Below are 10,854 nucleotides of genomic sequence, written 5' to 3' on the forward strand. Positions count from 1 at the left end.
GAAGGATTAGGCCTTGGTTCATTTCCTGGAGCACCTAAGCTGGGTGGCTTAGCTTGTTCTAGTTTACGTGACTCTATAGTGCTTTTTCCTTTATTAACATTGAAGTTTATAGCAATGTACTTGACACCTTCCGCCTTTTTAAGCTTATCATGTTTGGAAGTTTGGAAATTAGAACACACCCTTGGGATAGTCTTTCCAATTTCTTGGCTTGTGATATCAACTCTTGAAATGTAGTGATGCCATCCGTACTTAAGAAAGGTGGCATCCAGCTGTCAATGTTTCCGAGTAACAATTCCACTTCTTGATCGTAGTCCAAGGGTTATTCACACTTAATACTCAGGCTTCTCCATCTCATAATGTAGTCAACTACTTTCTTATCTTTGTTTTGGCCAGTGGCTGCAAGATCAGCTATCGTGATATTATCACTAATACCTTTAAACTGTACTTGAAATGCATCTTTCAGCTATTGCCAATTTAAAATCAATTTGGGTTGCAAACTTGCATACCACTCAAATGCAACTCCTATTTGACTAGCAGAAAATTTTCCAGAGGAGAAATATGGTTTTGCACTTGTGTCTCCATATGCCGTTACAAAATGAGCTAAGTGTTGATCAATATTACCAATCCCATTGAATTCTTTGAATTTAGGCACATTGAATCCTTTCGGATAGGGTACTAAATCATGATAACTGGGATAAGGTTTGTCACTATCAACTCTTAACTGGCTATTTTTGGCATATTTAAGTTCAACGGCCACCATCTGTTGTAACTCTTCCCGAGTCATTGCAACTAAATTTTCTTGGATAGAGATACTTGTTGTTCCCCCTTGCCCCACTGATTGAACAACTTCTTTTGGTTGAGGGGTTGGATTATTTATCTCTGTAGCTATTCGGGGCGATTTACCATCAAGACTGTCATCTATTTTTGCATCTGCAATATTGTATCCATTAACATCATCATATTTTCATTCAATTTCTTGTATTTTGTTTCCTTCTTTTCAATTTGTTGGAATTTCTTCGTGATATTGTTCTGGTCCATAATAAAGGCTGGTTCATCTTTATCATCTTCATTTGAGAAATCTACCTCCTAATAAGTTTTTGGTACAACAGATGAAATATGACTTGAACCTTCTCTTTTCCAACCATGCTTTGAGAATCTGTTGCCCATCTACGAGATCTTGTAATTAGCCTTGGTTGTTACTGCTCAGCTGTCGGGTCACCTCAAGCTTCGGAAATCATATGGATAGTGTGTATTTTGACATCCTCATTGGACATATCTTCATCTTCAGTCCTTTTCTTTTAGTCAAACTTTGAGTGAGAAGCTGAAGTTTGACCCTTTGAAGCATGCAGTTGTGAAACTTGATCATCTGGAAAAGTGATTCGGTCAAAAACTATTTTACATGAGTTCAACACTAACTATTTCTTCTTTTGATAAAATTCCCTTGGTTTCATTTTGTTTGATTGCAATTCTTTCAATGCTGCTTATATCTTATAAAGATTTTTGCTGAAGGAATTTTAATGAGATTTTGGAGGCCTACCACCTTTCTTTTCATATGGTTGGGGACACAGCTTTGTAGTGGTTTCATTCTTCTTAACTATATTAAGCGGTAAATGAGTTTTTAAAAAAACACATTCGATTATCCTTCTGATTTTAGAATGACACCAAATTTAATTTGGGATTTGGGATTTTCACCTTCCTGAATCTCAGCCATGAAACACACTTTTAATAGCCTTAGCTTCCTCAGATTGAAAAATCCCACTTTCTTTTCCTTTGACAGTAACAGTGAAAGTGGGCTCGTCATTTTCATCATTTGTAGAAACTATCTTTTTGGGACATGATTGCCACTAAAAGACAGAGGTCTTTGGTTACTCATCAGAAACATTCTTAACAAATGTAGGAACAATGACATTTGGGCGATGACCCTAGATGGAAGACGCAGGGCCGTCAAGTTTTCCTCAGAAGATGAAGTTCTTTTCGCAAATTGTACAACTATAATAATTGCCCCATTCCACCAGTTTTCCAATTTGACAACCTATATAGTATTTTATTGTATCTTGTTACCCCCATAATAGCAAGTAAGAGTTATAACCTTTCTGTCAGGTCCTACAACACTGTCCAATGTGTAGCTGTAACCGTATGTGAGTTCCTGCATTGGAGGTATTGCATATATAGCAAAGAACACCACCCTGGCTATTTTGAAGTCATGATGCGAGCTCAAAACACACTGAACAAAGAGATTTGGCTCGCAACTATGGTCGATCAACCTAACAAGATTACCCACTGAACCTGCATTAATATAATATTCTTGGACATGTGACTGTTTATCATCAATATTCGAGAGTGAAACCAATGCTCCACGACATCTCTCTCTACTGTCAAGGCCTTTCATCATTTGTAAGCAAATCATGTCAAAAATAAAACTATTTTCAGAAACACTGTCCGTTTCATTGCAAATACAATTATGACCATATTCAAATACAACATCTTTGGCCTCTACCAACTTGCCACCATCTTTTCGGACATATGGAAAGTCAAAACCATTCAATCTAGGACATGCACATTTCTATAGATCAACACAGTCACAGCCAACAATACCTAAAGGGATCTACAAATCTTTAACTGTCCGCATTGCTTTACTATACCCAAAGCCTTTAGGAGCAAAAGGAGGATCATCCACCACATTGGAAGCAAGGATCGGTAAATTTTATAAGTGCTTTTTTTATATATTTCAAGATAAATGAAATAGATCATTCATAGCTCAATAATTTACCCCTTAATCAGTCATTGAAGATGTACTTGAGCCACTTTTTCTCTATAGTATCATTTAAAAGGCTAGTTCATATTTTTACATCATCCATTTGGTAAACAACACTATTATGACAAAGCTCAACATTGCATGTTTGCTAAAATGTTAGGTGAGAACTCTAACAAGTCTCTACTCAAAGAAACATTACATCTATAACAATTGCCCAATCCCACCAGTCTTCCACTTTTACGATCAATATAATCTTTTCTTGCATCCTGCTGCCCCGCAATATCAAGTAAGAGTTTTAACCTTTCGGTCTGGTCCTACAACATTGTCCAATGCATAACTGTAGTTGTATGTTAGCTCCTACAATGGAGGTATTGTATCTGCAGCAAACAACACCACCATCGCCATTTTGAAGTCATGATGCAAGCTCAAAACACACTGAACAAATAGATTTGGCTCACAACTATGGTTGATAAACCTAGGAACATTACCCACATAGCCTACATTAATACAATATTCTGGGACATCTGACTATTTATCATCAATATTCGAGAGTCAAGCCAATGCTCCATGACATCTCTCTCTACTGTCAAGGCTTATCATCATTTGTAAGAAATCTATGTCGAAAATGTAACCATTTTCAGAAACACTATCCACTTCATCGCTCCTTTATAGTACAACTTTGTACACATACATAATTGCTCCAGAAGGTATGATATCGAAAAATCAAACAGCCTAGCCCTTCTTTAGTTTTTGGTATACCTGTAAACGATACTTCAACACCTGAGATATATGTTCTTGAGCATAGCTTGCAACTCATGTGTGTGCGCACATTCAAATACATCATTTTTGACCTCCACCAACTTGCCACCATCTTTTTGGCAATATGGAAAATCAAAACCATTCAATCCAGCACAGGCACATTTCCATGAATCCTTACGATCCTCCACTTGCTGTGACCAACAATATCTAAAAAGGATCTACAAATCTTTAACTGTCCGCATTGCTTTCTCTGACACAAAAGCTGAGCACAAAGAGATCATCCACCCCTTTGTGAGCTATGAGATCGAAAGTAAATTTTATAAGTGTTTTTGTATATATTTCGTGATAAATGAAATAGATCATTCATAGCTCAATAATTTACCCACTAATCAGCCTTTGAAGATGTACTTGGGCCACTTTTTTTTATTTTTATTTTCTTAATATCTTTTAAAAGGACAAAACCTAGTTTTAAGAATCTAAATCTAGTTCATATTTTTACATTATCCATTTGGTAAACAACACTATTATGACAAAGCTCAACATGTTGCATGTTTGCTAAAATGTTAGAGTGAGCGCTAACAAGTCTTTATTCAAAGAAACATTTACAACTATCACCACTATACAATGCATGCCACTAGATCGTATGTGAGCTCCTCCAATGGAGGGGTGTACTCTGACAGGCAACACCATCCCTCGCCATTTTGAAGTCAGATCAGGGCTCAAAACACTACCAAAGACGAAGAGATTTGGCTCGCTTAACTAAGTTTGATAAACCTAGCAACATTGTGTATAGCACGCTGCATTAATGCGGTGATGCAGACCTGATGGTTTTATCATTAGCCGTCGAGCACAAGCCGAATCCTCACTTGACATCTCTTTCCTAAATCAAGGCCTTTCCTTCTAGTTTGTAAGCAATCTATGTAACTTCGAAAATAAAATCATGACAAACACTTGTCCACTGCGCCGCTCCTTTAGGAAATGAAAACTATACTCACATATAATTGCGCCTGAAGGTATGATTTATGAAAATCTACCAACCTAGCCCTTCATTGGTGTTTGTTATACCTCCAAACGATACTTTGACCCTGACCAGTATGATATTATATCACCGCAGTTACAATTATGTAGCTGTAGTTCTAACTCCACATTTCAAATACTAACATGGCCTCCGCAGCTGCCACTATCTTCTCACGACATATGCCAAAATCAAAAGATTGATCCGTCATGAGGCACACATTCCGTGGAGTCAGCACGTCCCGGCATAATCGCGACCAACAACGCACGAGAGGGATCTTCGATCTTTAGCATTTGCCCACATTACTTTCTTGTACACAGAGCCTTTGAGGAGCAAAGGGGTATCATCCACCACGTTGGTGAAGTAGGGATCGGTGAGATTTTACGAGTGACTATATGGCGAGATCGTCAAGTGGAGTCATTCGCAGCTCAAAGAAATTTACCACAAAATCAGACTTTGAAGATGTATTTGAGTCACTTTTTATTTATTGTTATTTTATAGTATATTTTAAAAGGACTAAAGAATTAGATTTAGGAAATCTAAATCCTAGTTCCTTATTACACATCATCCATTTGTTAAACCACATGCTGACCTATGACAAAGCTAAACATTTGCATGTGCTGAAAATGTCGAATTGAGGAGGCTACTAACAAGTCTCTACATTAGAAGAAACATTACAGCACTATAACAATTGCATCCCACAGGTCTTCGAGTTTGACAATCCCGATTATGAGTGCTTTTCTTACATCCTGGTTCCCCGCCATATCAAGTAAGAGTTTTAACTTTTCCATCTAGTCCTACAACACTGTCCAATGCAAAGCAGTAGTCGTATGTGAGCTCTTGTAATAGAGGTTTTGTATCTGTAGCAAACAACACCACCCTCGCTATTTTGAAGTCATGACGAGAGCTCAAAACACACGGAACGAAGTGATTTGGCTTGCAACTATGGTTGATAAACCTAGCAACATTACCCACTAAGCCTGCATTAATATAGTATTCTAGGACATCTGACTATTTATCATAAATATTCGAGAGTCAAGCCAATGCTCCATGACATCTCTCTCTAATGTTAAGGCCTTTCATCGTTTGTAAGAAATCTATGTCGAAAATGTAACCGTTTTCAGAAACACTGTCCACTTTATCGCTCCTTTAGAGTATAACTATGTACTCACATATAATTGCACCATAAGGTATGATATTGAAAAATCTAACAGCCCAGTCCTTCTTTGGTGTTCAAAATACCTCCAGACAAAATACACTTGACTCTCTTTGAGATATATTATTCCTGCTTCTATGCAACTCTGATTTATTACATTCTAAATCTAATAGTTTGGATCCTAACTTTCTTCTGTCTCATCGGACATATGGAAAATCAAGCCATTAAAACCCGGTAAAGCCACGTTTCTTGAATCAACATAATGCTTAACAGTCGCATCAACAACATCTAAATGGATCTTCAAATCTTTAGGCACCTTCATTTAACTGCTGTCATAAAGCCTTCGCGGGGGGCAAAGGAGGATCATCCACCACATTGTGCATGATGATGATAAATTTATAAGATATTTTTTTATTATATATTTCAAGATAAATGAAATAGATCATTCAGAGCTCAAATATTTATCCCCCAATCAGCCTTTGAAGATGTACTTGAGACACTTTTTTTCTTTTTACATAGATTTGGCAATTTAAATCTAGTTCATATTTTAACATCATACATTTGGTAAACAATACTTCTACAACAAAGCAAAACATTGCATGTTTGCTAAAATGTCAGATGAGAACGATAACAAATCTCTATTCAAATAAAAATTACAATTATAACTATTGACCCATCCCACTAGTCTTCTAATTTGACAATTAATATAGTCTTTTCTTGCATTCTGTTGCCCCGCAATAGCAAGTAAGAGTTTTAAACTTTCCATCTGGTCCTACAATACTGTCCAATACATAGACTTAATCAAATGTGAGCTCCTACAATGAAGGCATTGTATATGCAGCAAACAACACCACCCTCACCATTTTGAAGTCATGATGCGAGCTCAAAATACACGGAACAAAGACTTTTGGCCGCAACTATGGTTGATAAACCTAGAAACATTACCCGCTAAGCCTGTATTAATACAGTATTCTTGGACATCAAGCGGGTTTATCGCCGATCCAGTGAAATGATCCCCTCCACGACATCTCTCTCTGCTTTCCTTGGCCTTTCATCATTTAGCAAGCACTCTCTATGTTAGAAAAGTAACCTTTTTGGAAACAACACATCACTTCATCACTCCTTTGAAATTACAACTATGTGCCCATAGAGAGGTGTGCGGAAGGTATGATATTTACCAAATTCTAATAGCGTACTTCTTTGGTGTTTGTACTTAACTCCAAATGATACTTGATACCTATTGAGATATTACATTCTCAAGCTACAATTTCAAATCTGAGTTCTAACCACATTTCAAGTACAACATTTTGGCCTCCTAGAGCACACGCCATCTTTTTTGGACATGGAAAATCAAAACCATTCAATCCGGCACATTCACATTTAGTAGATCAAACGATCGCTAACATAGTCGACCAACAATATAAAATACATCTTAATCTCACGTTGCTTTATAATACAACGACAGGGTAAAGGTGGATCATCCACCACATTGGTAACAGGGATTGGTAAATTTTATAAGTGTTTTTCTTTATATATTTCGAGATAAATGAAATAGATTATTCACAGCTCAATAATTTACCCCCCAATGAGCGTTGAAGATGTACTTGAGCCATTTTTTTTCTTTTTATTTTTTAGTATCTTTTAAAAGGACAAAACTAAATCTAAAAATAGCTCATATTTTTACATCATACATTTGGTAAACAACACTATTACGATAAAGCTAAATATTGCATGTTTGCTAAAATGTCAGGTGAGAACTCTAACAAGTCTCTATTGAAAGAAAAATTACAACTACTTAATGAATTTCCCATACCGCAATCTTCGGTTTAAAAGGGTCAGTATAATTTCTTTCTTACATCCTATATTTCCCCGTAAATATCAAGTGAGTTTAACTTTCCATACGGTCCTCTGGCATTGTTGATAAGTGGCAGATAGACATATTTCTCTGTATGTTTCATGCTTTGAGCATCATTTTTACCATGGTTGATGTTTCATATAATTATTTTTTGTTCTTTTGGCAAAATAGGTTATAGATACCTTGAATATGAAGAGAAAAAGGAAGCAAAGATAGGTTATAAAACACATTTTGGAGTTTTGTACCTTCTAAGGATGAAGACACAAGAGGTGCTCATGTACATGGAGGTGTGTACCAACTTCTAATAGATTTCTAGCCAATTTGTGAGTTGGAAGGGCACAAAGACAGTCACACACCCATGTCCATACTTGTGTGAAGAATACAAGAGCTTCCAAATGATGATTCGATGATGAAAAGTCTTATAATCTACTACGTGGACATGTGCACAAAACACTGTCCACACGACTGTGTGAAAATTCTAAGCGGTCGAGTGGGAATTTTTGCATCTCATGCAGGTGCGTGAAATCTCACACGGTTGCGTGGAGGCACATGAAAGACGCGGTTTAGGCTTATAAATGGCCCTTTTGCCCTATTCTTTAGGGACTTTTTGCTAGTGATTGAAGGGCAAGGTGGCTAGGGTTTCAAAAGGAGGTCTTTGGTGAATTTTGAGGGGTGTTCTTCACCAACTTTGATAGATCTTTTCTCTGTCGTAGCATGGGGGCCTTGACGGCTTTAGCTTTGGAAGAGAGAGATCCTTGAAGATGTTGAGTGACCCATCAAGGTCATCAACACGAATTCAACGAGGCTTTATTCCATGGTTTACATTGCCTTTTATTGCATTATTTTTTCTTTAACCTTGCCCCATGGAGGCTAAACCCTAGTAAGATATTTGGTACAAGAGTGAACCCTAGGATCCTATCTTTTGTATTAACTTATTTTATATTTTCTAGCCAATTCTAAGTTTATTTTGCTGAGTTTTAATCTTGTTTTCTCATTGCTTGCATATCATATTGATCTTTGTGATTGATTGGTACGCAGTTGTGCCTTGGTGAAGGGTCTCCATTAGAATGGAAACTCCAAAGATTAAAGAGGGTTTGAGAGGAGTGAGTCATGAAGTAGTGGAAGTGTCACCTCGGTGAGTGCTTCCAACTCACATATTCCATAAGCATTTTGCAACCATATTTGGTGTGAGGCGTGAGATTGAGAGATTTCTCTGCCGGGATCTTGCAGGGGTTAGGGATGCTGCTAAAAGTAGGAGTTAGGTCTATTTTTAGGAATCGGCTACACTCCTAGGTATCCCTAGAGTTTGTGGTCGCTGTATGGTGTGGGGTGTTGAAGTTGGGCGATTTCGCCTCCGGGGATCTCATAGGGACTAATATTGATTGCCTATAAGCGAGGGACCGATTATTTCTTAGTTAACCCGACTTATCTGCTTTCCGGATACCTCATCTTTATTAATTGGATCTCCGCCTTTTCTATTTTTTACTTTGCTTGCCCCGTTATTATTCTTGCACTTAAGTTTGTTTTCTTTGTGGTGGATCTCCCTTTGTTTTCTACTTTCCCTATGGCATAGTTCTTGTTCTTGCATAAGTTGGTTTCATCATAGTCTTGATTCGGCCTAGATGGCTGAGATGATTACTACTACTAATGCTTTGTTTCCTTGGATTCGACCCATCTCGCTGGGCGCGGTGGGATGGGTGATCGAATCTGAGGGCTGGTGATGGTAATCCGCGGTATCTGGTCAATCAGGGCTATGATGAGGCAGGCAAAGTCTGAAATAGAGTATGCTGGCTGTATAGAAAGTGAGCAAGGTGATTGAGGCTGAGCTGGGAGGTGCAGGTGGAGCCTGTGGCTGGGAAAATAGGAGTAAGGATCTCAGTGTGGGCTCAGGGGTATCTGATTGGGCTCGTCGAGTAATCTAGACTGCTATGGGCAATCTCAGTGTCAGTCCCAAGATCTCGGGCGAATCATCAGTCGACGCCTCACGCCGCATGTGACCACAGTAAGCTGGGATGCTGGGGTGTGTGATTCTGAAATGGACCTGCAGATCCCAACCCCGGCGGGCGTGCGCCTCCTGGTGTGGTTGCAAGGCTGTGGTCTGGGTGGAAACGCTCGTCGGAGGACGCCGCGTGTGGGCTCGCCCTCTCGGCCGCGGTCTTGGGTTCTGTTCTGTGGAGACGCAGGGCAATAAATCGTGCGTTAATCGATGCAAGATCAATATGTTTGTGCGAAACAGATTGGGCAGGCAAACAGGAATTAATGGAAGAATAAAATAGGATGTGCAAGATGGGATCTAGTTCACTTGCCAGGTGTGCGGGTTGGCCGTGAGAACGCAGTTGAGAAAAATGATGCGATAAGGCAGTGGTACATCGGAATCGTTGAATGCGATGACATGATGGAGTCACTCCAGCGTCGCTCAGGGTCTCAAGCTGGGTTGAGCCCTCAGCTATGACTGAAGGCAGGATGATGTTACCCTCAGGTCACCAGACCCTCACGAACCTAGCCTGCTGCTGCTCAGCTGGCAAAAGTCTAAAATAGACCAAAAGAACCGTTGGCTAAGCCGCGTTTCGCCTCACCGTGGTTCACGCACCCTGCATGATTCTGAATTCCCCGCTCGACCAGCAAGTACGCGATCGTGGACGATGTTTTCACGCAGCATCACGTAATCAGATTATAAGACTTTTCGTCGTCGAATCGTTGGGCTTCTGCTGCAAAACGGACGGATTGATGACGCTTCTGGGTGGCTAAGTGATGAAGTGATGCACCTGTTTGCACCTGTGTCGTCGCGGGTTGCGCAAAGAAACTCCCAGGCTTCTTCTTTCTTCGTTCAGGCATTCATGTGTTGCCTGAAAGGGTGAAATACGCTGTGAACGTCGACCGTAATAAAATGATGCTCAAACATGTCAAACGTATGGAGAAGGCTCTGTTCAGCATTTATCGGCGATGGTAACGGGACCAGATGGAAAGGTGAAACTGCGGTGTTGCGAAGAGGGAAATGAAATGAAGACTATGACGGAGATTGATGGTGTCAGGAAGTGTCATGGTTATGATTTTTAACTCGACAGGACTTCGGTGGGAGGTTCTCGCCTGTTTGTTCAACAGGCGTATTGACTGGCTATCGCCAGTGTTGTTTACCAAGTATGATGTGAAAGGTATGAGCTGGTTGGTTTTAGTCGTACAAGATGCTAAAATAAAGGAAAAATGACGAATACCCGTCTTCAGGCGCTCGTTGAAGGTGAGTGAGTGTGGTGTTTCATTTATCTCGGTGAAAACCTTATAAAATTACCAATCCTATTACCAATGATCGGATGTTG

Source organism: Dioscorea cayenensis, chromosome 6 (assembly GCF_009730915.1).
Source record: "Dioscorea cayenensis subsp. rotundata cultivar TDr96_F1 chromosome 6, TDr96_F1_v2_PseudoChromosome.rev07_lg8_w22 25.fasta, whole genome shotgun sequence".
Classification (NCBI taxonomy): Eukaryota; Viridiplantae; Streptophyta; class Magnoliopsida; order Dioscoreales; family Dioscoreaceae; genus Dioscorea; species Dioscorea cayenensis.